Genomic DNA, 26,347 nt, shown 5'->3' with positions numbered 1-26,347 from the left:
CTGTGCTACTTGATGAGGATGTGTGTTCCTCCTTAAGGTAGAGCACAACACCCTTATAATTTCAATTCCTTATAAGGTAGAGCGCCATACCTTTGTAATTTTAATTCCTTATAACTTATTAAAAGTGTCCAGATAAGTTAACCAATGCAGTCTTCCCTTTGAGAACTTTTTCTCACTTTGTAAATCAAAGTCAGCTTAGTTTATGTTTACCTAAAACAGATAGTTTTAACTAGGTATCCCATTTGTTTTTCATCATTCTAATTCCATTCAATATCTGAACAGCAAAACAACAATAATTTGCTGTCCACATCCATTGCTGCTAGTGTGGATACAGTTTAGCCTCTTGATGCTTGACAGGACTGAAATGGTCCCTTAGGCCTGCAAGGCCTAGAGCAACTTTGACACAAGTCGGCTGAGTGTATTCATGGAGTTATGCTAGTATATGACCTACTCCCTACAGAGAAAAGGGTCTGATGCAGCTTGTTTTTCTGCAAGAGTCTGATGATAAAAATGCTTGTTATGGATAAAAGGGTTCGTTACGGTTCATTCCACCCATATCTAAAGCAAATATTTCCTGGTACCAAGAAGAGGAGAAAAACAACAATTAAATGAAGACAAACCCCAAGTTGTTGATGAAAAACAGAAAAGTGACTTAATTGTTAGCTGTGTGACTAAAGGACTATAAATATTACCCACCCACACCCCTTTTCACTTCCTGTCTTTCTCCTTCTCCTTCCCTTTTCCTTCCATCGCCTTGTCCCCTTTTCTTCCCCTTACACTGTCAATGACTGAGAACTGAAGACATCTCCTCTCCCTTCAAGGAATCTTGCCCATTCTAGAAGCCTGGCCAGCTCCTGAGTCATGTATTACTAGTCATGAGGACTGGTAATATACAATTACTTACTTGCTAAGATTGCAGTTTGCTAATATTCATGAAATTGTTAAGATTATAGGTATATTCATGCTTGAAGTTAATACTGTATAATGCTCAATAAAACTAGCTTATCAAAGAGTTAACTGGGTCCCCAGTTGAGGGAAATTAGAGGTCCCTGATTAGGGGTGGCAATGGTGGTGGGGGGAATAAATAGATCCATCATTGAAGGGAATAAATAGGTTCTCTTTTGGAGAAAACTGAAGCACACTTTAAACCAATATCATTCCCACTGTTTTCTCTCTTTGTCTGTTTGGGAGAAAAAAACAGATACCCATTGGTTCTTAGACAACACTAGCTGGCCTATAAAGGTATGGGTGATATTCTCTATATAACAAATGTTTAATTTTACCTACACTTTATTGCTTTTTCCCTTTTTTGATATTCCTCACTGAGATCTGACTACCAACAAGCTTCCAGTCAGAGTGGAGCCAAAATACCAAATGGATGGTAACCTGCTTAATCTCAGCTGACTCTGAGCCAAAACGAAGACTACCCTGACCTAAATTATTGAGCTCCAGTGCACTGATGAGGTTGTAGTGTGTGCTCAATCAGAAGCAAGCTTTCAGGTAAATTTTGACATCTTTATTGAGGCATACAAGAAAAGGGCACTGATATTTAACATTCAAAAGGTTCTCCATCAATAAGCCCTTAATGAGCAGTCCTCAGCTCCAGGAATTCAGATTCTGGGTGAAACATGAATCCACATGAAGAAATTCAACATCAAGTTAAAAGTGCAAGTGTAGCCTTCAGACACTGGAGGAAATAGGTGTCTGAAGATCGCAACATCAGATACAAAATCAAACTCATGGTTTATCAAGCAGTTGTGATCCCCACTTTACTGTATGGAGCTGAGATATGGAAAATGTACAAGAGACACCTCAAGTCAGTGGAGAAGTACCATCAACACTTCCTGTAAAAGAGCTTTCAAATCCAGTGGCTAGACAGATGCACCAACATTAGCATCCTATCACATGCAAACACTATGAGCATCAAGGCAGTGATTTTCTGACATCAACTTCACTGGGCCAGCCACATCATCTGGATGTCTGACTCCACACTTCTGAAGCAAGTTTTATTATCCCAGTTCAATCAATACATATGCTTAAAAGGAGGGAAGAGAAAGCACTTCAAAGACATCCTCATGGCCAACTTGGAAAAAAATGCAATATCAACATCAATTAATGGGAAACTATTTCCTAGGACCACCCTAAATGGAGAAAGAATCTGTTGCAAGGATCTCAGTACTTTGAAATGTTATAATGACAACTGGATGTGGAAAAATGGGAAAGACAGAATCAGCATGTTGCAGACCAAATCAAGAATCTGGAGCCACTGACCCCACAGAGAAAAATGTGCCCGATTCTGTCAGTCCCAGATCAGCTTTGTCAACCATCTTCAGACCTGCAGATAAAGCAATCATGGTGACAATCATCCTTGACTGCAAGGGTTTGCCAATGATCATTTTTTCACTATCATTCAATGATTATCTATAACAGATGAAAGAGGAGGGTTGGAAAATTGTGCTTTGAGAGAGTTCTGTTTGCTATAGCAATAAGAACAAACAAAGATTGATACACACCCTATAATTCCTGAGAAATCATAGATAACTGAAGAGCGATTTATCCAAACAGTGATTTATCCAAACCTGATAACTTCCAAAGAGTTCAGGGCCTATATAGTTTTCTTTGTGCAGTTATCCATTTATTACGTGAAAAAATGTACCTAGAAACTTTTGAGCTGCAAAGAAATATAGTCAGAAACAAATGATCCATCCTTTTGTCACCTTGAAATTGCATTACTACAACATGCAGAGCCAGACAGCCATTCATTATATATATGTGACTTAGTATGGAAGATCTGTGAGAAGAATAAACTGATGATGATGTACACCAATGGCACTCTGCCTTTTATGGTCTTGACCAGATTACTTTAGAAATTAGTGAAAAAATTGCTGTTGACTTCAATGAGACATCATAGAATTGTTTCCAGTCCCTGGTTCTTGGTTTTGTCAAACCCTGAAGTCTTGTTCTCCAGTATGGCTTGGAGATTGGGATATGCACTATATATATTGAACTGGGGAGACATCTGGGTTCCTATCATAATCATCCTTTGTGAGTGGCTATGTTAATTCACCAAATGGCAAAGATAATACCTCGTGATTGCCAATAGTCAGTTTGGTAGAGGAAGTGGGGATGAAATCTTTGACCATCAACACCTTTGATGTTGCACCATTGCAAACTTACTTACATGTGGTTTAATTTAATACAATGCAAACTCACTTAAACCCCCCAAAACTGGTGTATGTGTAACATGTGATGCCATTAAGCTACACAAAAGGAATTTTTTGTCTTATGTACATTGTCTGGGCATCATATGTGCAAGCTCCCATAGATACCAAAAGTTTATTACTGCTCTCTCTGGTCAAATCGAGCAGGTATCTGCTTCAGATTTACATGTTTCTTATTTGTTGAATGGCCTATGTGGGTGTCAGTATATTGCCACATGATTGATTTCCAACCCCATCTTATTTTCCTGTTTAAATCTTGAAAATTACCTGTGCAAGGCACTTAGAATAAGTCTTCATAGGTACAACTTTTTTAGATAATTGTTGAGTGCTTTCACAAAAAAACCTAGGTTTTGGGACCTGTTTTTCTTTAGAAAAATTATTTTAAGGAATCTCATTCTTTTGATGTTTTGCACACCTATATTATGCTTATACATGAAATAGGACCGCTACAAGAAACTAAAATGTCTTTCAAATTCAGGAAGCAGTTTTCTTCTAGAATTTCTCTTCTACTCCATGATCAGAATGGTTTCAGTTATAAAATGGGAATTTTCATAACTGCCATCTGATGAAGTGAGAGATTTTTACAGTAGACTAAATTCTCTGTCATTGTATTTTCTAGTTTCTTCTTTTAGTCGAGCATTTTTATATCCACAAATATCACTTGTTTCAAGAATTATTTTATACTCTCTGGGCATGTCTACATGAGATGCTTAATGCACACTAGCCTAACAACACTTTTCAGTGGCATGCTGGGCAAAAACCACGGTAACATCCTACTGCATAGTAGTATTAGGCTACTGTGCAATAAGCGTCACAAAAAACCCCAAACCTATGGACCGGTGCTACTGCACAGTAACTGTAGTGAGAATTTAGTTAGTATTTCATCAAGCAAGATGTGCCCTCTCATACTCCCAAATTACCTAAAATACATTTTGAGGAACTAATAATGAGAGAAGTAAGATCTGCCATCCCTTATCACGGAAGACAGCCATTAATGCGTGTGTCTATATAACTTTTTCTTATACCCACTTTTAGTAGGTTATTCTATAACACAGTTAAATCTCATGTTTGGTTTAAATAGCCTAAAAGAGCAGTTTAACTATCATACCTTTTATTGCCTAGAGGGCAATTGTTGCATCTTACAAATGCTATGCCTGATTATTGGCTCAATAACACTGGCAATACTTTTTTTTACTTCAGTAGTGTTTTTCTTCATTCATATACAAGACAGACTCACATCTTTTATAGCTTTGGTTATATTCAGAAGTACTTCTCTTGAGGTTAGTGGAGTTAGACTGGTTTAAGAGCAGCAAAGATCAGAATCAAGTCTTGGATATAAATCACAATCTTGGAAGCTTAAAGTGAGATAATGATACGACTGATATTTTGTAATTTCAGTATAAATGATTCAGCTTTGAATAGATTAGTTTAAATTATGCCTGTAGAAACAATCCAGTTATTTAGTTCATTTATTAACCTAGTTGAAGTTGTAAAACTCCTTAAATCTATATTTTCTGGTTGTCTAAATCAGGGTACCATTTAGAACACAGGAGAGATGGGCAATAATCAGTAAACTTTTCTTTCTTTAAAGTTGATTTTGTTTAAATAAGTTGTTTGTCCAGATGTTTTGAAAATCTGAAATTGTGAGCAATGCATTTTTGTACTGTCTATAAAAATATTTTTCACGCTTACCTCTTCAAGATGGATAAATGTGTTCATTCAGCTATAAGCATAATATTTGAATCCCATGGATGACTAAATTATGCCCAAATGGTAGTAAAGAGAATTTCTCCTGACAGAAAAAAGCACTTATCAATATAGATGTGTTCAACATCAAGTTAAGCTCATAACTTAAATGTTACATTGTAGGAAGCTTTCTGTCACTCAAGTCTAGACAGAAACAGTTATGCAAAAACAATGTTAGAAGACAACCATTCCATTTAGTGAAATAATGTTGTCTCCTCCTATGTCTTACAGACATAAAGGAGGAAACCAATTTGTTTCTTATAGAATCTAGGCTACATGTGGTCATATTGGATGTGGTTTGTAAAAACAATCTTATTTCGTAAGAAAAGAACACATCCACATTTACCACACAGTAATTTAGGTTTCAGGACAGTAACGAGAAATTACTGTACAGTACAGGCACATGACTACCCATACTGTGCAATAACTTTGGTGACTTACCCACATCCCAAGTCAGTCCACACATAGCATTACTGTGCTTCAACAGCTGCACATGTAGACGCTGGGCTAAAAACCGCTTACAGCATAGTAACTTATTACGCAGTAAGTTACTGGTACAGTAAGTGGTTTTTAGCCTAGTGTCTACATGTGCAACCTTTAAAGCACAGCAAATGTATGTATAGACATGCTCGTTATATTATTTTAGTGTGTGCAGAAAACAAACAAAACAAATATTTTCTTTCTACTTTGAACAAAGCTACATTTGCACTACTGTTACACTATATGCAACTGGTATACCTCAGCTGTTTGATAAAAACATATAGCAGGTCAAAATGTATTTATTAGGCCTCCTCTACACATGCTGGTAAAGGCATGATGGGATCTGATGTCTGGTTCACACAATCGTATCTGGTTCATGTTTTAGAATGCATCAGGCACATCTACACATGCTATTAATGCTATAAAAGCTTAGTGCCCAGTATAATACTGCTTAGTAAGCCTTCCTTGGGAGTCTACATGTGCTTCCTGTTGGGAGCAAATCTGCTCCCTATGGGAACAGGCCAATACAGGACTGCTTCTACCCTGCTCTGGACCCCTGTAGCACCTAGGAGGAGCTCCAGGCTCCTACAAAATGCTAGGCTGGGGGCTAGCAGGGAGCACAGAGGCTCGTCCCATTGCACGTGGAACCAAGAAATCTCTGCCAGTTGCAGTGGCAGCTATCTTCTGGTGGGCTATGCACATCAGGAGGGTTCCTGGTGTGCATAGGGCCAGGAAACATTTGTCACTACAGAGTTTTCCTGGTGCTGTACACGCGGGGACAAGCCTTGTGCCCAGTGGGGCTTCCCCACACAGCCAGAAGATGGCTGGGAGCTGTCCAGCTCCTGGAGCCACTCCCTGCTAGTCCCTGGTTGCTCAGGGGTTTCCTTGGCCAGTCAGGAGCTTCTGGGGAGCTGCCTCAGAAGCAGGACAGCTCTTAACCAGTCCCTGGCTATTTGGGGAAGCAGAGAATTCCACAGTCCCAGGGTTGTTCAGCTTCTGGTTTCTGGTGGGGGATCAAGGAGCTCAGCAGTGCCAGAATGGGGGGAGTCAGGTCATATCTCACTTAAAGTAAGGTGTGTGTGCCTTTCAAAAACACCATTGACTTAATAACATGGGAAGCATGAACAGTAAGACCAGAAAGGAATCTACAAGACTGTCTTTGAAACTAATGGCAATTTCAAAATAAAACAATTTTATGTGTAGTGACTTCTCTACTGAATTGTAAATAATGGACACATTTGGCAATGCCATCATTAGTGCTCTGTGTTGCTGTTTAGCTTTTCACTTTATTGCAGACATATAGAGTGGACAACCATATTGTCATTACTTTCTGAAAATATTTGTTTTTTTGTAAGGAACTGTATGAAAAAAGACAAAAACTTCACTTCAAAAAAGCACTTCAGTTTGTGCGTATTTTTTTTTATCGAAGAGAATACGATGGGCTTCAATTTAAGCATGCTTGAGAATGTTGCCAAACTGAGAGTTTGGGAGATTTTTTGGCTACCCTATTCTATCCTTCTACTAAATCAGAACTGCCTTTGTGAAGCATGTCTTGGCAACAACTTTCTGTTTCTAGCTTTAGAGCATACCCAAGACAGAGAACCTAAGAGTGGCACTGAGCATGGACTCAGATCAGTGTAATTCATCCATAATATTGGCTACTTATTAGAATCACATCAGGGAGGGGACTTTTGATTCTAATAACTAGTGATTTTCATAAATGGCTGCAGAGGCATAACTGGCTAGAAATGTGCCTGTGGCAGTCTCTCTCCTCTTCCCCCTGTACCATTGTGCAGGTCTCTGGCTCCAGAGGCACTGGCAATGGGCAGTGCTGAGGAGCAACAGCTGAAGTTTGCTGCCACTGAGGTGACATGTCGCCTTTTCTTTTTTTTTTTTTTTTGCAAGAGACCACAAAGTGCACCCTTAAAAACACCTGTTTTGGAGGCAAAACAGTAGGGATGTGCAAAGCAGAGCCTATATGGTTCAGATTTGGATTTGGCCCAAAAAAGGGACAGTGATTCAATTAATTGATTCAGATCACTGTCCCTGATTCGATTTGGCCAAATCCAAATCTGAAGACTCAATGTTGATTCAGAGAATCAGCGATTCAGACATAGACACAGCTTTGAAAGTTTTTTCTACATACTTTGAAGTACCAGCACAGCTCATGATCACTGAAATGCTGGTGCACATGGAGCATCCCACAGGAATGTGGGGAGGAGGTCCTTCATGTGCTTGGCAGTGAACCCAGAAGTGGACCAGAAGTACTTCCGGCTTACTTCTGGGTATGCTGGGAAGCATGCGAGGGGGCTCCCACCCCTTCCAGCTCAACAGTTGGCCACAGGAGGACCCTGGGTGCCCCCTGCCCCAGACCCAGGAGGCACCAGTCACCAAGGCAGGAGATATGGGGGGGGAGACTGTGCACTCCCTGGCAGACCTGCTTCTGATCCACTTCTGGGTCTGCTGCCAAGCATGCTGGGGAGCTCCCCGTGCTCCTGTGGGGCACTCCATGTGCCCCAGCATCACAGCATTCACAAGCTGCCTGCTACCTAGAGGTATGTAGAAAAAACATTTAAAGCTGTCTCCATGTCAGAATCTCCAAATCTTTTTGAATCTCTCCAAATTGATTCTGAGGGTTCCAGTTTGATTCAGAGAGATGAAAGGGTCCTCTGATTTGATTCAGATTTGGAGATTCAGCTGCCAAATTGGGTCGAATTTGTTGAATCAAATCAGGGACCGAAGCTTCACACAGCCCTAAAAAATAGTGTTGGTTTTCCCTTTAGCAGCAGCAAACTCAGCTGTTGCTGTCCTAAAATACCCTTTACTCGCTGACACACTCCTGTGCCACTGCTGTTTGCTGCTGGGATTGAAGCCAGAATATTTAGGAGGAACTGGGGACAGGAAAGCGAGGCATTCCCTGCTCCATTCTGGAGCTCCCCTCTCCCTGTTAGGCTCATGCCCCACTTGCCCACCCATTCTTTCTCTACTGAATGGCTGCAAAGTAAAGTAACCTGCATGGAATCCTGTTAAGAACAGCTGTCCACTTTTGGTACCTCAATGATAATTTGGTAATTTGCTCATTGATCATGGTAGCTAGTGAGAGAGAGCTTGAATGCATGAAGTAAGGTTTAAGATTTTGATACTAATAAGTAGCTATTTCTATAAAAGCAAAATGCCAGTAAGTACTGGAGCATGCATGTAGTATAATGCTTTTAGTGTACAGTTTTGGGGATTTTTATTCTAATATGTGGCTGATTCTCTTAAGTACAATTCTAATAACTAGCAGAGACAATACATTGCCCCATCTTTGAGAGCTGGTGAATGTAGAGCTTGAACATGTGGGCGGGGTAAACTTGATAGATAGGGCACATGGGCCATTTAGATCTGCCCTGAAAAGACTTTATGAAGGTATAGACACAGATTACCAATTCCTACTGTCTCTTATTCTTTTAAGGGACTTAAATAGAAGTCAACTGGACTCCATGGATGATTAAAGTTAACTATGTACTTATTTCTTGACCAATTAAGGTCCAAAGAACTTTCTTACACTAAAGCCAGGAAAGCTTCCTTCTTTTAGGTGTTTGCATTGGGTTGTAAAAAAAATAAAACTTAAGTCAAATTGTGAAACTATATAATGTAGTATATCAAAATTCATGAATCCATTTTAATGGTTTAACTACCAGTTGAAACAGAAAATGTGGTGAACAGCTTTTATATATTATTAAACCTGGGTATTTTACTTCAGCAAAGGAAGTGTCAGCTGTAATGGAAAGGCAAGTCTTTTCAGTTTGTGCCTATATAAATGAGTGTTCATAATAATAATTGAAACGTAACTGTACCTCACACCATAGCACTTTGACATTCGTTTACCTTTATTATTGTCAACATTTTATGACCAGCTTGCTTCCATGACAGATAACTGATAGGTTCATCCCCAGTAATAGTTTACCTAATTTAAAATTGGAAGAAATGTTTTAAGAAATTAAGAAAACAACATTGTTGGTAATCACTTTTTTCAATTAGTCACGTGAGGTGGAACACTAAAATAGCCAGAAAGAAATATAAACATGATTATTATAAACATGAAATATAAACATAATTATGTAATCATTTTGTATTTCTGTTGATCTTATTTCATAGAACTGAAGCAAAGTTTAATTAACACAGGTAAATGACACAGAATGACAAACAGTAATTTTTTTTTATTGTTTTTCTCTTGTGGTGCTAAAGAATCTTTTACTCTTTTATAGCCATAAAGTAAGTAAAATATCTGAATGAAGTATCCAACTTTAAATCTTGGCAAAGCCCTTTAAATTTCACTGGGCCTGTGGTTCACTCAAGAATGTTAAAAGTGAACAGGCCTATGTTTAAAGACATAGTTCTAAGTTTTAGTGATTTAAAGGTATAATTCTAGTCATTTAAATGTTATTGCAAGAAGTTTTTTTGGTTGGGGTATAGCTAAAATGATTTTAAATGAAATGATGAAGCACAAATATTCAACAGAAAAACTAAAGAGACAAAGTGTCCCTGACAATTTTAAGAGCTGTGATAGAAAAAGACAAGAAGGAAAAATGTCAGACATATATAGGCTTGAAATATAAATATATAGGATAGTGCAATCACTTGCTCTTCTAATGCAATAGGTTTAGTTTAAAAGACTTAATCACACTTAATCAGGTTTTGAACTAATTTTTATACTATTTAGGATACTTTTCTTCATAGTATATTGATATTATTTATATGTTGAATTACAGGCAAGTCCAGAATACCTCAATCACATTTGAGTTGCACATGTGTAGTTAGCACATTTAATTTATGAAGTCAGATCAAGATGAGCCATGCCTTGTCTGTACCAGGAAAAAGTAATAGCAAGCTTAGGCTTTATGACCTCAGGGACTTTTTAAAGACAGTGTTGGCATTGACTAATCAGTTGCAAGTCATGCTATCATAAATTGTATTGGTTCTAGTCTAAATAAATTGATTTTGTGCCTCTTTTATGAAAAGGGGGAAAAAAGCATGGGAAGCAATGTATGAATACTACAGTATTGGATTGGAACTGTCAGTCCTGGTAGCTACAGATTGCATGCACATATCTAAATACATCTGTAGAAGTAGGCTGTAATCATGGAAGCTATGTAACCACTTATCTGAGTGGTGCTTTTTTTTTTTTACTTTGCAGTAATTTTAGCATTACACCTCACCCTTTTTTGGATCAGAGCCATGCTTTCAAGATATTGGAAGAATGTATATATTTTATCCTCCTTTACCAGTTCTTTGAGTCAAATGAATATCTTAGCCTGCTGTTAAATACAGTACTTTCACATCAGCTTTTCAGATTTAGATTCCATCAACTTTTGGAGTATCATCCCATTGAAAGACTAGCTGTAAAAATATGTGCAAAATTTAGTGCTAATGAGAAATAATGAGAAACTCTTGGCATTTGTTCAAACTAAATTTATGATAGATGTGAAGATTTGCTAATGCATCTTGGTCAGTGTATGGTGCAGGAAAAGATGTGCTCATCCTTAGGTACCTAGGGCAACATCTGCAAGAGAACCTATACTTAAATGCACAAAAGGACTGGAGTGCCTTGCCATGGCTTAAGCATCTTGCTCAGGACTGCAGGGCATATTTTTTTCAGCTTCAGTTTATAAACCCTTAACCTGCTAGAGTGTCAAGGACCTAATCTTTCTTTCCAACTGAGAGTTTAGTCTTTTCTTTAAAGCATTGACAGAGAAGGCAGTGCAGCTCTCTCCCTTTTATTGACTACCTTAATGGTTAGGGCATTTACATGGAATCTCCAAACTATGGGCACAATTATATCTGTTTCAAACCTACATGTCCTACCTTCCAAGAGCATATGCTAACAGGCAGGCTGTAATCTATTCTGATTTTGGAAGATTAAGTTAAGAGTTAAGATTTTCTTAACTCCCTCCTGTTGAAGCTTCTCCACTTTATTTTGAATGATTAAAGAATGACTGAGTCAGAGAAAGACTGAACATAATTCCATAATATCTGGGGGAAAAATATTCCCCGAAGAAAGAAGAATCCTGTGTTCCAATCTTTGAAGCAATGAGTTCCCCCTCCCCTCTAGTCACTAGGCTACAGTCTTGCTACTTCTCTTGCTTTCTGGCCTAATGAATAATTAAGTCTGTGCAAGGTGGAACAGATACAATAGGACAGATGTGGGTAGCCCTGTCCCAGAATACCCTATAGTCTCTCCACCATAGTAGTAGTTATGGATTTGAAAACTCCCTTGGACTGAGGAAGAAACTGAACACAGCACCTACATCCTACAGGAATGTCTTGACCTTAGACAATTGAGTAACAGGATCATTTTTATTGTCTCCTCTCCTAAGAGTCATAATGAGGGTAGGGAAAGGACTAATGGAGGTAAATGGACTCTCAGAATGCCTGCAGAGGCTGAGTCTTGTGGAAGGGAGAGCTGGAAGAAGATCCGGTTTTATGATCCTGATGGGATAGGTCACCTAGCTATTCACTGTTAAGACTTACATGGGCATACTCAAAGAAGACAATTTAAGTTCCTAAAGCACCCTCTACAAGTGCAGGTAAAGGTGCAATGGGATCTAATGTGAGATCCACACAATCACACCTCTTGCCATGCTACATATGTATAGCAAGAAACATGATTGTGAGATTGCACGTTAGATCTCATCGCACATTATTATCAGTGCAAGGGGAGCCCAATCCTGGCAAAAAGCAAGATCCAGTGGCTGGGAGCCCCCTTTGTTGAAACCCACAATAAATAAGAAACAGGGAGTGGAGAGGGAGGACTAAAAACAGGCTGAATTGTGCAGTGGCATAGCAGGAGAGAGTTGCAAGGGTGAGGTGAAGAGGTAAAATACTGCAATGACCCTTTGCTGGATGTAGGAATTTATTATGGAGGCTGTGGGAGCCTGAATCAGCAGCGCAACCAAGGTAGAATAAGCACGGCATAGGCAGATCCAGAAGGGTTGCATTAGTCCTTTCCTTATCCCAGAGGGCCATCCCTAAGTTCAGTAGATGCTACTGAATTCCTATTCAAAACTAGCTCAAGGAAATCAAATACTTATAAATCTAAGGAAGTTATTATATGTCACCTTTCATATATGTTAAGGGCTCTTAAACTAAGAGTGTTTGCATATTAAGGCAGAAAAATATGAGCTGACTGCCCTCTGAGTATCTGAGAGATAGTCCTCTTCCAGCAAGAATTATGTCTAGTTTGTCTTGGGAACCTCATGTTTCAGGGATAAGACAAGTTAGGAGCAGCCTTCCACCATTTCAGGATACTTTGTCTTACCCTAAAGTGACAGCAGCGAAATATGGCAGCCAGGGAAGCCCTAAAGGTAACAACTCCTTCCCCTTCCTTGTATTGCTAAAAAGCAACATGTATCATATTTACTTGAATACCAAACAAGGTTCCCTCCCCCACCCCCCGGTCAGCATGGGGAAAAAAATCCCATTGTCTTATAATTGAATTTAAAAAAATCTCATTAAATGCATTGTCTCTAATTAAACTACTGCCAAAAGCAGCATGTGCTCAGTAATGGAAACTAGCTATAAGTTGATTATATGTGCCTACACTTGGCATGATTATAAAAAATATGGCCCATATAGGGCAAGTGTACTGATAGGAACTTACCACAACAATAGGATAATTATGGATAGCCCTGTTTGGCTTTGTCACCAGGACCAGGCACCCCTATCTGTTGAGCACCACTTGTTAGGGCCAGACAGTTGACTTCCTCTCACTCTTTCTCGTAAGGCACTCCATCCAAATCTTCCATGCCTTGAATTTTAATAAAAAAATGGAGGCTCCTTAATTATTGATATTTGGGTCTCATGAGTACTTTGAATTGCTGGTCACTGGGTCTTTCTCCCCTACTTTGGCCTCGTCTAACAACGCTGACCCCTTGGCTGGCTCCAAAGCCCACTGGTAAGTCACATCCCCTTTTTCTCAGTTCTCAAGGGGGTTATCAGCCCGGGATTAATGCTTCAGCTCCTGTGGCAGGGACAGGGACCCAGCCCCTGTCATGTTTCCACAGAAAAAGCCTTACAGGTATGGAAACTTACCTGACTGGGTCCAGATGCATGACGTGGCTCCAGGATTCAGAGGAACATAGCTGTTGGCAATTCTGGAAGCAATGGAACCTGCACTCTAGAGAACCAGCCCTAATTGACCTGCAGGAGGCAGTGGGCCATTTAAAGGGAGCATGCTGAGGGAAGTATGGTCTTCATTGTTCCTAGATAAAAAAAAAAATACAGAGCCTGCAGAAGGGGAGGCCTAAGAAGAGAAACACTCTCTTGGACACTGGACCCTGAGGAGCTGCGGGGAACAGGACAACATTGAGGATCACCCTCCAAGAGAGGTAAGTAAACCTGAATGGGGAAAGTGATGAGGAGGGTCATCCCCATAGAAACCTGAGCTGGGATCCTGGGGAGAGAGAACCCTGTAAGCCATGTAAGCATAATGGAGCAGTTCCAGTTGTATTTGAGTTAAAGGTACACTGGACTGGTCCACCCAGGGAGGTCGGCAGCCCCAGTAAGGGAAAGATGGAGATCCCTTAAGAGGGGCTCCCCCTCACGCTAATGGGGCCCACCACCTTGATCAGCAGGACAGCTGAGGAAGAGCGGGATGACACTGGGGGACCAGAGAAGGTCTAAGACAGTGGACCCATGAGTGGGTTGCACAGAAGGCCACACCCAGACCCTTTCATTATTTTTTCTTTTCCCTGACCTCCTCTATCTTGGAGGGTGCATGGAGTGGCAACCCAAGAAAGAGCCTCTATGGGTTCAGGACCACAGAGAAAGATTGAGACAAGATTGGGCAAGAGCCTCAGAGGAGGGGTGGTTGCAAAGGCGGAGATAATTGTATGCCCTGCAGTCAACGGGAATAGGTAAGCCAAGGAGCAGGCCAAAGATCCACCGTCCAGCAGCCTGGAAGGTTGGCACTTGGTTGGGATGCAGGGGAGATGGAGCTCCAAGAACGTCTGATGGGTGATACCAAGAGTAACAAGAAAACCCTGGGAGGGACCCTCACTATGGGAACATAGAAGACCAAACCATGGCAGGCAACTCTTAGGACTCCCCTCAGGGTGGAGCATAACCCAACATGTGAATCCCAAGGACACACCCTTCAGACGGGGTTGAGTGAATGCTCAAAGATTGCCCACAATCATCTATATGAAGCCCAATGTGGGCATGTGATATTTCACTATGTTGCTTTATTCCCTCCCACAGAGGTTCCAATCCATCCCATTTATTGCTGGGATAAAAAGCAGGGCTGCTGTGAAGGTTCACTCTAGAGCTGACCCCAATATTAAGGAGCTGTAAATATAGCTAAAAGCTATATTCATGCTCCTCATTGACTGTAGATTGCTCTCAACCTAAAATGGAGTCAAATATGAACAACAGTATATTTATAAATCTATTCAAATAAAAATGCTTTAGGTGTTTAGACATATCTGTGAATTACTGTGACAAAACTGCTATATTTCACTGGTATATGAGAACTCAGAACTGATGATGATCAGCCTGTTTCCCAAACTAAATAAAACAAAGCAAAATAAAACAAAAAAGATCAGGATAAATTAATGAAAACTGATTTCAAACATAGTCTTTGGTCCTAGACATAAAACTTCAGTGAATCTTCCTGCCATAATGGTATTAGGGATTCATTAGACCTGGCTACAGTTCTTTGTTCCTCTGCAGGTGCATCAGTAAGGCTCAGGATCAACAGAACAACAAAGCATGTAATCCAGATGGAATATCAGCTAAAATTTATAAGCATGGTGGAAGAATCTCTCCACCAACTACACATTGTTATTATGAAAATCTGGAAACATGAGAGGACTCCCGGTGACCTAAGAGATGCTAGAATCATAACCATATTCAAGAAAAGAGATGGATTGGATTGTAGAAATTACCATGGCATTGCACTCCTGTCCATAGCTAGGAAGATCCTCACCTGCATTATCCTCAACATACACAATTTCCTCACTGAGGAGATTCAACCTGAGTCCCAATGTAATTTCAGGCCATTCAGAGGTTCAGTAGATATGATCTTTGGGCCCCTATACACGTGGAAGAAATCCAGTGTGTCAGAGCAGACTCAAGTAATTGGAGCACAAAAATTAATGTGCTTCAGCCCCCTTCCAAGTCATGTGTATCAGTGTTGCTACGTCTCCACACTGAAAAAATATGCTGATTCACTTTGAAATGAAACACATTCATTGAGCTTTAGTCCAAAGTGTCCTGCCACAATTTTTTCAGTGTGAGGATGCTTGGTGATGCTTATACATGTGACACATGGGCACTTAATTAGCATGACTCACTAATTAAAGTGCCTGGTGCCATATCCTGCAGCATGTGTAAAAATTCCCTTTGTTGCTAGACAGATGCAGTAGTGCTGTGAGCAACACAGAGATCTTTACATGTCCTTCATTCACCTAACTAAGACCTCTGATTCAGTCGACACAAAGGCCCTATGGAAGATTCTAATGAAATCTTGATGTCTGCCAAAATCTGTTACCAGACTTCTTCATAATGACATGGCAGCAAACATCCTAAGCAATGGATCAGAAATGGATCCATTACCATTAGAACTAGAATCAAGTTAGGATGTGTGATTGCACCAACATTTTTTCCTACTGTATCACAGTTATTCTGCATCTCATGGCTGATAGATTTTTATCTGGAGTCAGCATTCAGTAGCACATAGACACAAATCCCTTGGTATCAGTTGGTTATGTTCCATATCCAAGATCACCACCATCTGATCTTCAGTATCCTGACAGTAGTGTCATGTGTACTCACTCAGCTGAAGAACTCCAGGTCACTCTCATCTGCTTTTGTGAAGCATACAATATGCTTGCACTCACTGGGCACATCCAGATGAGCAGGCACATGTGGTTTACAGCACCTCAAAGCTGTTTGAACTGCTGCAAACCACACACATGATGCACATTCAATCATTTTCTGTGTTGCTAATTTGTACTGCAGCACCAAAATTTGACACTGAGAAAGCTTATTCTAACAAAGGCACAAAAATAGAAGTATGGGACACACTCCAGAAGTGTGCACCAGCAGATACAAGGCCTCAGTCCTCCATGGAGATGCTCTGGCTGCCAGAGCATCTCCCCTCCTGTAGTTGTCCCCTGGCTCTTTCAGCATGCTGGGAGCTGGGAAGAGTAGGGAAATGGCAGTTTCCCTGAGGCAGGGCATTTTGCCCCACAACAAAAATCATGTGCAAAGGCATGCACAGTGACAAAAAGCAGCGGCACAAATTTGTGCTGCTGCTATTTTTGCTACATCAAAGGCACGCCCCTGCATGTGAATGCTTGTCTGGATGTGTCTACTGAGTACACCAACATGTGAGCTTTACTGCAGTTAGCTATTTAGCTTCATAGTAAAGCTTCACTGTCTACATGTGCACCGGTATTAGGGTACAGGAAATTAAGTAACTTTGCCGTAAGATAATACTTTCAGGGGAGAGTATTGAGTATCTTACAGTGGGGTAATTAAGTGCAATGAAACACACATGTAGATTATGACAGGGGCTGGCTGGGGCATAAGACGCTAAAGTGCTAAAGTGCAGGGGGTGCCTGCTGTATCAGTCTGCACTTTAACATTCTCATGACCCAGCTAGTTCCTCTGCTTCCTGAAGCCACTACCCAGAGCTCAGGGATGAACCCCCAAGCTTGCTGCCAGCCTGTGGCTCCTCTGATCCTGCTCAAACTTCTGCTGACCTGTGTGCATGTATAGATGCTGTGCTCAGGAGCAGCTGATGCTGGAGCAAACTCCACTGGCATTTATCACATCACATTAATTGCATGTGTAGATGCACCCACTGTCAACTTTATGAAAACCAAGATCCTTTAACAATACACCCCAAATCAAATTGCTGTTCCACTGCTTATTACATCGGGGTCAGCAACCCCTGGCACATGTGCTGATCATGGCATGCAAGGCCATTTTGTTTGGCACGCTGCGGCCAGCCCTGGCTCTGAGAAGCTGCTACCAGTGATGGAGCCCGGGCTGCTCTGAGCAGGGCTTCCAGCATCCCAGCTGCCTGCTGGGAGCAGCCCAGGATCCCAGCTGGCAGCAGCTCCCCAGAGCTGGGGTGGCTGCAGCTAAGAGGCTCCAAACAGCTGTGTGGGACTCTGTAGGGCTGGGGGGCAGAGGCTTTGGGTACAGGCCAAGGGGCACAAGCAAGGCATCCTGCCATGTACCCCTTGCCCTCATTTTTTCTGCCATGACAGCACTCCGGCACCTTCTGAGGTAGGCATTATGGTGTTTTTCAGCACGCTGGCCAAAAAACATTGCCTACCCCTGTATTAAAATTATAGGGCAGACTGTTGGAGACTGTTGAACATTTCTTTTACCTGGGTAGTCACCTTTCTGAAAATGTAAGCATAGATGATGATAGTCAACAGCAAATAAAATCTGCCAGTGCTGTCTTTGGTTGTCTCTGAAATTGTGTCTTTAATGATCATGACTTCAGGATTCAAATCACACTTTATATACCAGATTAAGTATCTAAGTTTTGGGGGTTAGGTTTGAATAAGTTTAATGTAGTTTTTAAACAAACTTCTTGGATGACAAAACTATTTGATTTAAAAAATGTCAGGGAAATGCTTGGGTTTTTTTCCCCCCACCTCTGTGGCTGTGTCCCCATGAGTGGAAATGTGAATTTTGCAGTTTTTGAGGCACTTCAAACTGCATGTGATGCATGTGAATTGGTTTGCTGCATTGCATATTTGCAACATGTTGGCAAAATTAGATACTGTGAAAACCTGGTATCTAAAAAAAGTGCAGAGAAAAAAATGCAACATAGTATACATGGAAGCAGCAGGTGTCACCTGAAACCTGAGTCTAGCTGTCCAGATCCACACTCCACCACTGCTACCCCGGGAGGTCCCCAGGACTCCAGTCACCCAGGACCCCACCCAAAGCAATTTCCCATGTGGTAAGGTGAGCATGCAGGAGTGTTTCCCATGGACAATTAGCAGCAGCACAAATATGTGCTACTGTTATGTGTTCTGAGGAAATGCATGTGCATGCTTATGGGGACATGCCCTGTGTGTGCATGCATATGTGTGTTTTACCAAAATGATGTAGTGAACTTAATATTAACTTAGAAATGTTTTTATTGTTAAACCAACCCTGAATTTTTCAGCGGGCGAAAGTTTCAGTCAGAAGAAAAAAGAAGAAGGCCTGCTGTGCATGTTTTCTCTTATAAATATTTATTTAGTCTTTTGATTGATGTTATTCTTTCCTGTGTGTAAAAAAACATATAAAAGGTCTAGTCAGACCTCTAGTCAAAACATACACACATATATTCCAGGTGTGCGCGTGTGTGTGTGTGGGGGGTGTAGCAGCCTATTTTTTTCCTGTGTAGTTAAGGGTTTAAAGTAGTATGAAAGCCATTATACTTGGTAATTAAATTTCTCTGTAAGCATTTTTTTCTCATATACTAATACAAAAGTATTACAAAAGTATAGTGACTAACAAAATTGGAAAAGCAGCTAAGAATTTTGAGCTATTACAGAGCCATGCATGAAATAACAGCAAACTATCGGCTAAGATAAAGATGTAAATCTATAACACTTGTGTGCTGTCATCCCTGCTTTATGGTTCAGAACTCTGAATGCATGTTAGGCACAATGAGAGACTGAATAGCTTTCACATAAGATGTCTGCATAAGATCCTCAATGCACAAGCTAATTCTATTCCATCTCAGAGGAAAGGAAGCAAGAGCCTCCCCTGGCTCTCCAGGGATCTAGCAGACCTCCTGGGGCTAAAAAGAAAGGCCTACAAAGGGTGGAGGATGGGGTTCACCTGCAAGAAGGATTATTCTGCACTGGTCTGGTCCTGCAGGGAGCAAACCAGGAAAGCCAAGGCTGCAACTGAACTCCAACTAGCTTCAATCATCAAGGACAATAAAAAGTCCTTTTTCAGATATGTGGGGAGCCAGAGAAAAAGCAAGGACAACATTGGACTCCTGCTGAGCCAGATGGGGCAACTGACAACTGACGCCCAGGAAAAAGCCAACTTATTAAATGGGTACTTTGCATCAATCTTTCATCAGTCCCATAGGACGCCCATGCCTGCTATAGGACAGGGAGGTCCAAGTGAGGGAGATCCCCTGCCCTCCATAAATGCTGACCTCATGAAGGAACACCTAGAGAAGCTAGATACCTTCAAGTCAGCCAGGCCTGACAATCTACACCCCCGGGAACTCAAGGAGCTGGCAAGCATCATAGCCTAGCCTCTGGCATGGATCTTTGAAAACTCCTGGCACTCTGGTGTAGTGCCCGAAGACTGGAAGAAGGCCAATGTGATGCTTATCTTCAAGAAAGGGAGGAAAGTGGATCTGGCTGACTTCTATCCCAGGGAAGATCTTAGAAAAGTTTATTAAAGAGGCCATCCTTAATGGACTGGCCAACGCCAACATCCTGAGGGATAGCCAGCATGGGTTTGTTGTGGGTATGTCTTGCTTGACCAATCTCATTTCCTTCTATGACCAGGTGACCTGTCACCTGGACAAGGGAGAAGAGATTGATGTCATATACCTTGACTTCAAAAAAGCCTTTGATCTGGTATCCCATGATCACCTCTTGGCAAAACTGGCCAACTGTGGCCTTGGGTCCATCACGATCCACTGGCTGGAAAATTGGCTCCATGGTGAGAGCCAGCGGGTAGTAATTGATGGAAGTCACTTATCATGGTGCCCTGTGACCATTGGGGTCCCCCAGGCTCTGTCCTTGGACCCATATTGTTCAACATCTTCATTAATGATGTGGACAATGGAGTCAGGAGCGGACTGGCCAAGTTCGCCTATCACACTAAACTTTGGGGAAAGCATCCATACCAGCAGACAGGCAGGTAATCCAGGCTGACCTGGACAGGCTCAGCAAATGGTCGGACGAGAACCTGATGGTGTTTAACACCAAAAACATGCAAGGTTCTCCACCTTGGGAAGAAAAACCTGCAGCATCCTTATAGGCTCGGCAGTGCTACGTTGGCTAGCACTACGGAAGAAAGAGACTTGGGGGTCATCATTGACCACAAGATGAACATAAGCCTACAATGTGATGCTGCAGCTAGTAAAGTGACCAAAATGCTGGCGTGCATCCATAGATGCTTCTCAAGCAAATCCCGGGACGTCATTCTCCCCTTGTACTTGGCCTTGATGAGGCCTCAGCTGGAGTACTGTGTCCAGTTTTGGGCTCCACAATTCAAAAAGGATGTGGAGAAGCTTGAGAGAGTCCAGAGAAGAGCCACGCGCATGATCAGAGGTCAGGAAAACAGACCTTACGACGACTGGCTGAGAGCCATAGGGCTCTTTAGTCTGGAAAAGCGCAGGCTCAGGGGTGATCTGATGGCCACCTATAAGTTTATCAGGGGTGACCACCAGGATCTGGGGGAACAATTGTTCACCAGAATGCCCCAAGGGATGACAAGGTCTAAAGGTCATAAACTACTACAAGACCATTTCAGGCTGGATATAAAGAAGAATTCCTTTACTGTCTGAGCCCCCAAGGTCTGGAACAGCATGCCATTGGAGTTCATTCAAGCACCTACATTGAACACCTTCCAGAGTAAATTGGATGTTTATCTTGCTGGGATCCTATGACCCCACCTGACTTCCTACCCTTTGGGTGGGGGGCTGAACTCAATGATATTCCAAGGTCCCTTCCAGCCCTGATGTCTAGGAAATCTATGAAAATACAGTGGGAAGACAAAATACTAAACAGAGGCACTGAGGCATACAGAACCAGCATACTTAGAAACTACTATCAGGAAGGAGGTTGAGATGGATAAGCCATGTCAAGAGAATGGGAGGAGACCCATATGCCCAATATTTTGTGTACTGAGGTTTGAAATGGCTCTAGAAAGCAGGGTCACCCTCTATGGCAGTACCATGAAGTGTGCAAAAATTATATGAAGTCATCCAATATCAACATATAAATTTGGGAGGAGCACACAAAATCCTGTCTGATCTGAAGGGCATATCTGGCACTGGGTGCAGTCAATATGAAGTTGGTTTGATTCAGAAGATAGAAGCAAAGCAAGAAAGGAGAAAGCAGCATGCTGTAAATGTGGACTCCATCTCAGACAACACATGGATCTGTGAAACCTTTAACAAGCAGTGTTACTTTTGTGGCTGACAAGCCCAATTCAAACATATTCATCGGGCATCTGACTAGACCTCTTATATGTACACCATGATCCAGAGGATTGACAGTTACCTACTAATATGAGTATGACAGTGGGATAACTTTCCATCATATCCAAGCATTTCTAGTGTTAAGAGTATAATTTCATAGATTCATAGATGCTAGGCTGGAAGGGACCTTGGAAGATCATTGAGTCCAGCACCCTGCCCCAGGGGCAGGAAGTCAGCAGAGATCGTAGGATCCCAGCAAGATAAATACCCAAATTTCTCCTGAAGTTTGATTTGCTCAGCATATATTACAGCCAAATTTCTCTTCATAGCATAAACTAATACATTAATTTTGTCTATACCAGTGGTGCTCAATCTTTTTGTGCAGTAGACTGGATGGTCAGTGCCCAGTCCCTCATAAGCTGGATCTGGCTGGTAGACCCAATTTGGCACCAACAGCAAGTATGGTGGGCCCAATTTGGCTTTACAGAAAGGGGTGGGGGAAGCCTGGCTCTGATGCAGTTACACAGGGGAAGGGAGCATGGGCCAGCCCTCACCCAGTCCTGCAAAGGGAAGAAAGGGGATACGACAGCCTCAAGCAGGGAAGGGCATGGACCAGCCCCAAACCAGCTGCACAGTGGGAAGGGGCATTGCCCAGCCCCACAGATGGTAGGGGATGTTGCCTATGGCTGGGCAGAGGGAAGGGCGTTTGGTTCAGACCCATGGGTGGGTGGGGAGAAGAAGCATGGGGTGGTCTTAAGCCAGCTGTATAGAGGGAATGGGGATGGCCTGGGCCCAATCTGGTAAAGTGGGAGGAGAGTCGTGTCCCAGCTATGATTCTCGCAGTTAGGAGGGGTGGCAGGAGCTGCCACTGCTCCCCTGCTGCCTCATTTCCTAACCAGTAGGGAGTCCTTGCAGTCCAGAGGTTGAACACCCCTGGTTTATATTACTGGTTCCATGGAATAACCTGAAAAATAGGGCTTGAAGAAATCTAAAGAGGTGATCTAGTCTAATTTTTTGCTCAAGTCATGATTATCTCTGTCTAAACCACTTCAGATAAATGTTTATCTAAGCTGCACTTAACCAGTGCCAGATTCCACAATCTTTCCAGGTAATCTGTTCTGGTGTTTAGTTATAAAGGTGTCCCTATACCTAGTTTAAATTTCCCTTGTTGCAATTTAAGCCCTATACTATTTGCCCTTCCATAGTGGATGTAGAGAGTGATTGGTCACCATCCCCTTTATAACAATCAATTTTGACTACATTCCAGAATGTTAGATTTTCTGCAACAATATTACTCTGTTACAGTCTTGTGATTCAACATAACTCCCAGTCATTTTCTGAAGTATTACCATCTAGCCAGTTGTATCCCAACTTCCTATTTGTGTATTTGGTTGCTCTTTTCTAAATGGAGTACTTTACACTTGTTCTTATTCAATTTCATTCTATTGATTGCAGACAGTGTTCCAAATTCATTAAATAAATGTAGAATTTTAATGTTGTTCCCTAAGCTGGCTACTACCATAGCCACGTTTGTGTCCTCTGCAGATATACTAAGTATAACCATTAATGAAGATACTGAATTCTGTGGACTCAGGATAGACCCTTAGGATACCTTACTTGAAGCATGCTCCCAATTTGACATGGAGCTATCAATGACCATGCTTTTGAACATAATCTACCCAATCATTTATGCACACATTTTATAGTACTTTCATCTAAATCATATTTTCTTAGCTTGCTAACTGTGGGAAAGTTTTAATATTTATTTATTCTTTTTATTTACATCCCTCCTTCCTGCTGTATATTTGAATAAGTATGCACACACACACACATTTCTTCTGCATATACATACAGTACCAGATATATCCAAGGCTAAACTTTAGTCTAGAAAGCCTTTGTCTGGAGGCAAAATGTCAAATATTTATTTGACAAGATATACTGACTATCCACAAAACTTGTCATTTGGTCAAAGAAGGAAATAGGGTTGGTTAGTTATGATGTGCCCTTGGAAAATCTACGTAGGTTATTTATTGCCTTGTTATCCTTTAGATGTTTACAAATTGCTTGCTTGATGATATTTTCAGTATCTTTCCAGACTATGGAAAAAACAGTCTGCAATTTTCTGGATCCTTTGAATGTGAACTATATTTGCTGCCTCCTGTTTTCTGGGATTTGACACAGCCACCATGAGTTCTTAAAGGTAATAGAAAAGACTCTTTGATTACATCAGTATTTGGTTCCTTAAGTACCCTATGAAGAATTTTGCCATACCTTGATTATCTGAAACTATCTAGCTTATCCATGTCATCCATGTTCTTTCCCTACATTAGAATAAGAAGAATTACCCCATTCGTTACGTTAACTGTACTCAGCATCTAACAATTGACAATTTTTTTGTCTCTAAAATGACTCTTCGGGCAAAAGAAGCAGAAGTGCCAAAAACTCGTATGAGAAGCATCAAGAATGCCTGAAGTAGGACATAACACCAAATTGTGTTAGGGAAAAAGTAACTCTCTTGTTTTTCAGTGCAGCTCTAAATTGAAACAAGTTTTCTCTTTTTTAAGATGTGAAATAAATATGGTATTTTTTTCTTCTTCCCAAACTACAGTAGGTTTTCAGTGTTTCTCTGTTCTTCTCTCATCAGTTAGTGGAAATGGGAAATTATATGGGATTTAGGATGTCTGCAAATTCCTTTTCGCTTAAACACTTTCTCCTCAATAAGAATACATTAACCTGATTTCTTAAAGATGAGGAAACTAATGCAGACTGAGCTGCTGTAGATGCAGGGTGAATGACCAGAACTGGTATAGTTTCATAGTTCAGGTACTTTGTATGCTATCTTGGCTGCATCTGGGTATGTAGGAGTGTGCAGTTTGTGGCACTGCAAACCTCTTTGTGGCACCAGAAGCCACGTGTGGAGAATTTTAAAACATGCCCCACACTGCAAATTTGCAGTGTGGGGTCAAAAAATGCTACTGGGATTTCCTGGTAGCAAAAACAAATGCAGAACAAAAAGTAGTACAAAGCATGCACAAGCCTGTGACAGCACGCATGCAGACTGGGCCATCCAGAGCAATTCTCTGGCTATTGGCCTGGCCTCTACACTGCTTGACTTGTGCCCCTGCTGCTCCAGGCCACCACAAAAGACTGCTGGGGCCAGCACTGGTGCAGGGAGATGGGAACGAAATGTTCACCAGGTCTGATGAGGAAAACAGAGAAGCGCTTTGCTGGGTTGGACAGTAAGGCTAGTAGAGGTTGACTATTCAATAGTTACCATTTGGCCTGATAAAGGAAGTAACTACAAGGCAGGGAGGAACAGGCAGTTCTAAAACTAACTCCTTGGCTGACTGGCTGGGAAAAAAAGAAGGCAGGGCGGGGGATATTTAACAACTTCTTGCTGCTTAATAGCTTAAGGTACTTCTGGCAGTATTTTTTGCCATATCATTTTTTCCACAAGCGCCATTGTAAAGTTATATGGCAATATGTTACTGCCTTCAGTAATTTAATGCACTAAATAATCAGTAATTCAGGTAGTTTAGTTGCAAGTTATAAATGCCAGTGATAATGTGCTAGCCTGAAGTGTATACTGGTTTTCATTTTCGTTTTTCTCAGAACAGTTTTTCTTTCCTCGCAGAATGATAAGCAATGATAAAATCCAATTATTAAGTTTGAAGCACTATTGTAAGGAAAGATAAGAGTAGCCTGTTTCTAAATGTTTTGTCCTTTTACCAGTAAATTGAATTTAGACAGTGAAAAATCGGCATTTTATGAAATTGAAGTTTTGCCACATCTGATATTCTCAGTGGACAAAATAGGAGAACTGCATTTCATCTATAAGCTTCTAGACAGTTAGTTTCCATTTAATGTTTATCAATGAATACTTAATTGGGACTATGGAGAGGTTACTAGATTGTTAAACCTACATTGTTTGTACTCTAGATTGTATTAAAATAAAAGTAAATTACTTTAATATTACTGTTTAAAATAAAATCCAGATGTAAAATTACATATAATACAAGAATTAATATTAATAGAAATTTATACAACATTTTTTGTGTCAAAGGCTGTATATGCAGCTGTTAATTGCTATTGTTCACCAGCCTTTTAAAATGAAAGCAACTATCAAATCCTCATTTTGTAGGCTTTATCACTAAACAGTTTTATAGGATATTTAAAATTCATGAGTCCATCTGGGGCCCAAATGTGTTGTATAGTCACAGTCCACATAGTACAACAAGACAACACAAAATGTGGCTTTAACTAGTCATGGATGAAACTGAAACTTTGGCAATTTAGATAAAAATTAGAGTCTGAATGGCTGCCAGAATTTATCTCATCTATCCAAAACTTCTGAGTCTGCAAAGCTGGGATGGGGTTACTGTGAGAACTGCTTGTAGTGTTCTGACATTTCTAAGGTCAGCCAGAAAAAAAACACTGAAACAAGGTACATAGCTTTTAAAAATGTGAAATTATATATGATTTATTTTCTAATCTAAAAATGTATTAATTTACAGTTCAGTTTGAATATTGGGAGGTAGGTCTGCAGAAGACTCATATTTCATCACAACCAACTAACTCAGTCAGATTGAAATTTCTTTTAATTCTAGTGTGCTTTTTATGGAAAACAATAGGAGATGGGATATACTTGACACATTCAAAACACAGCATGTGTGTATGAATGTGTTTTGGGTTTTTGTTTTTTTTTAAACCTGAGTACTCCTGGAATGAC

The sequence above is a fragment of the Crocodylus siamensis genome, chromosome 1 (genome assembly GCF_052110815.1).
Source record: "Crocodylus siamensis isolate JL-2025a chromosome 1, ASM5211081v1, whole genome shotgun sequence".
In the NCBI taxonomy this organism is placed as follows: domain Eukaryota; kingdom Metazoa; phylum Chordata; order Crocodylia; family Crocodylidae; genus Crocodylus; species Crocodylus siamensis.
The sequence above is the reverse complement of the archived record's forward strand: the minus strand, read 5'-3'. Positions refer to the sequence as shown.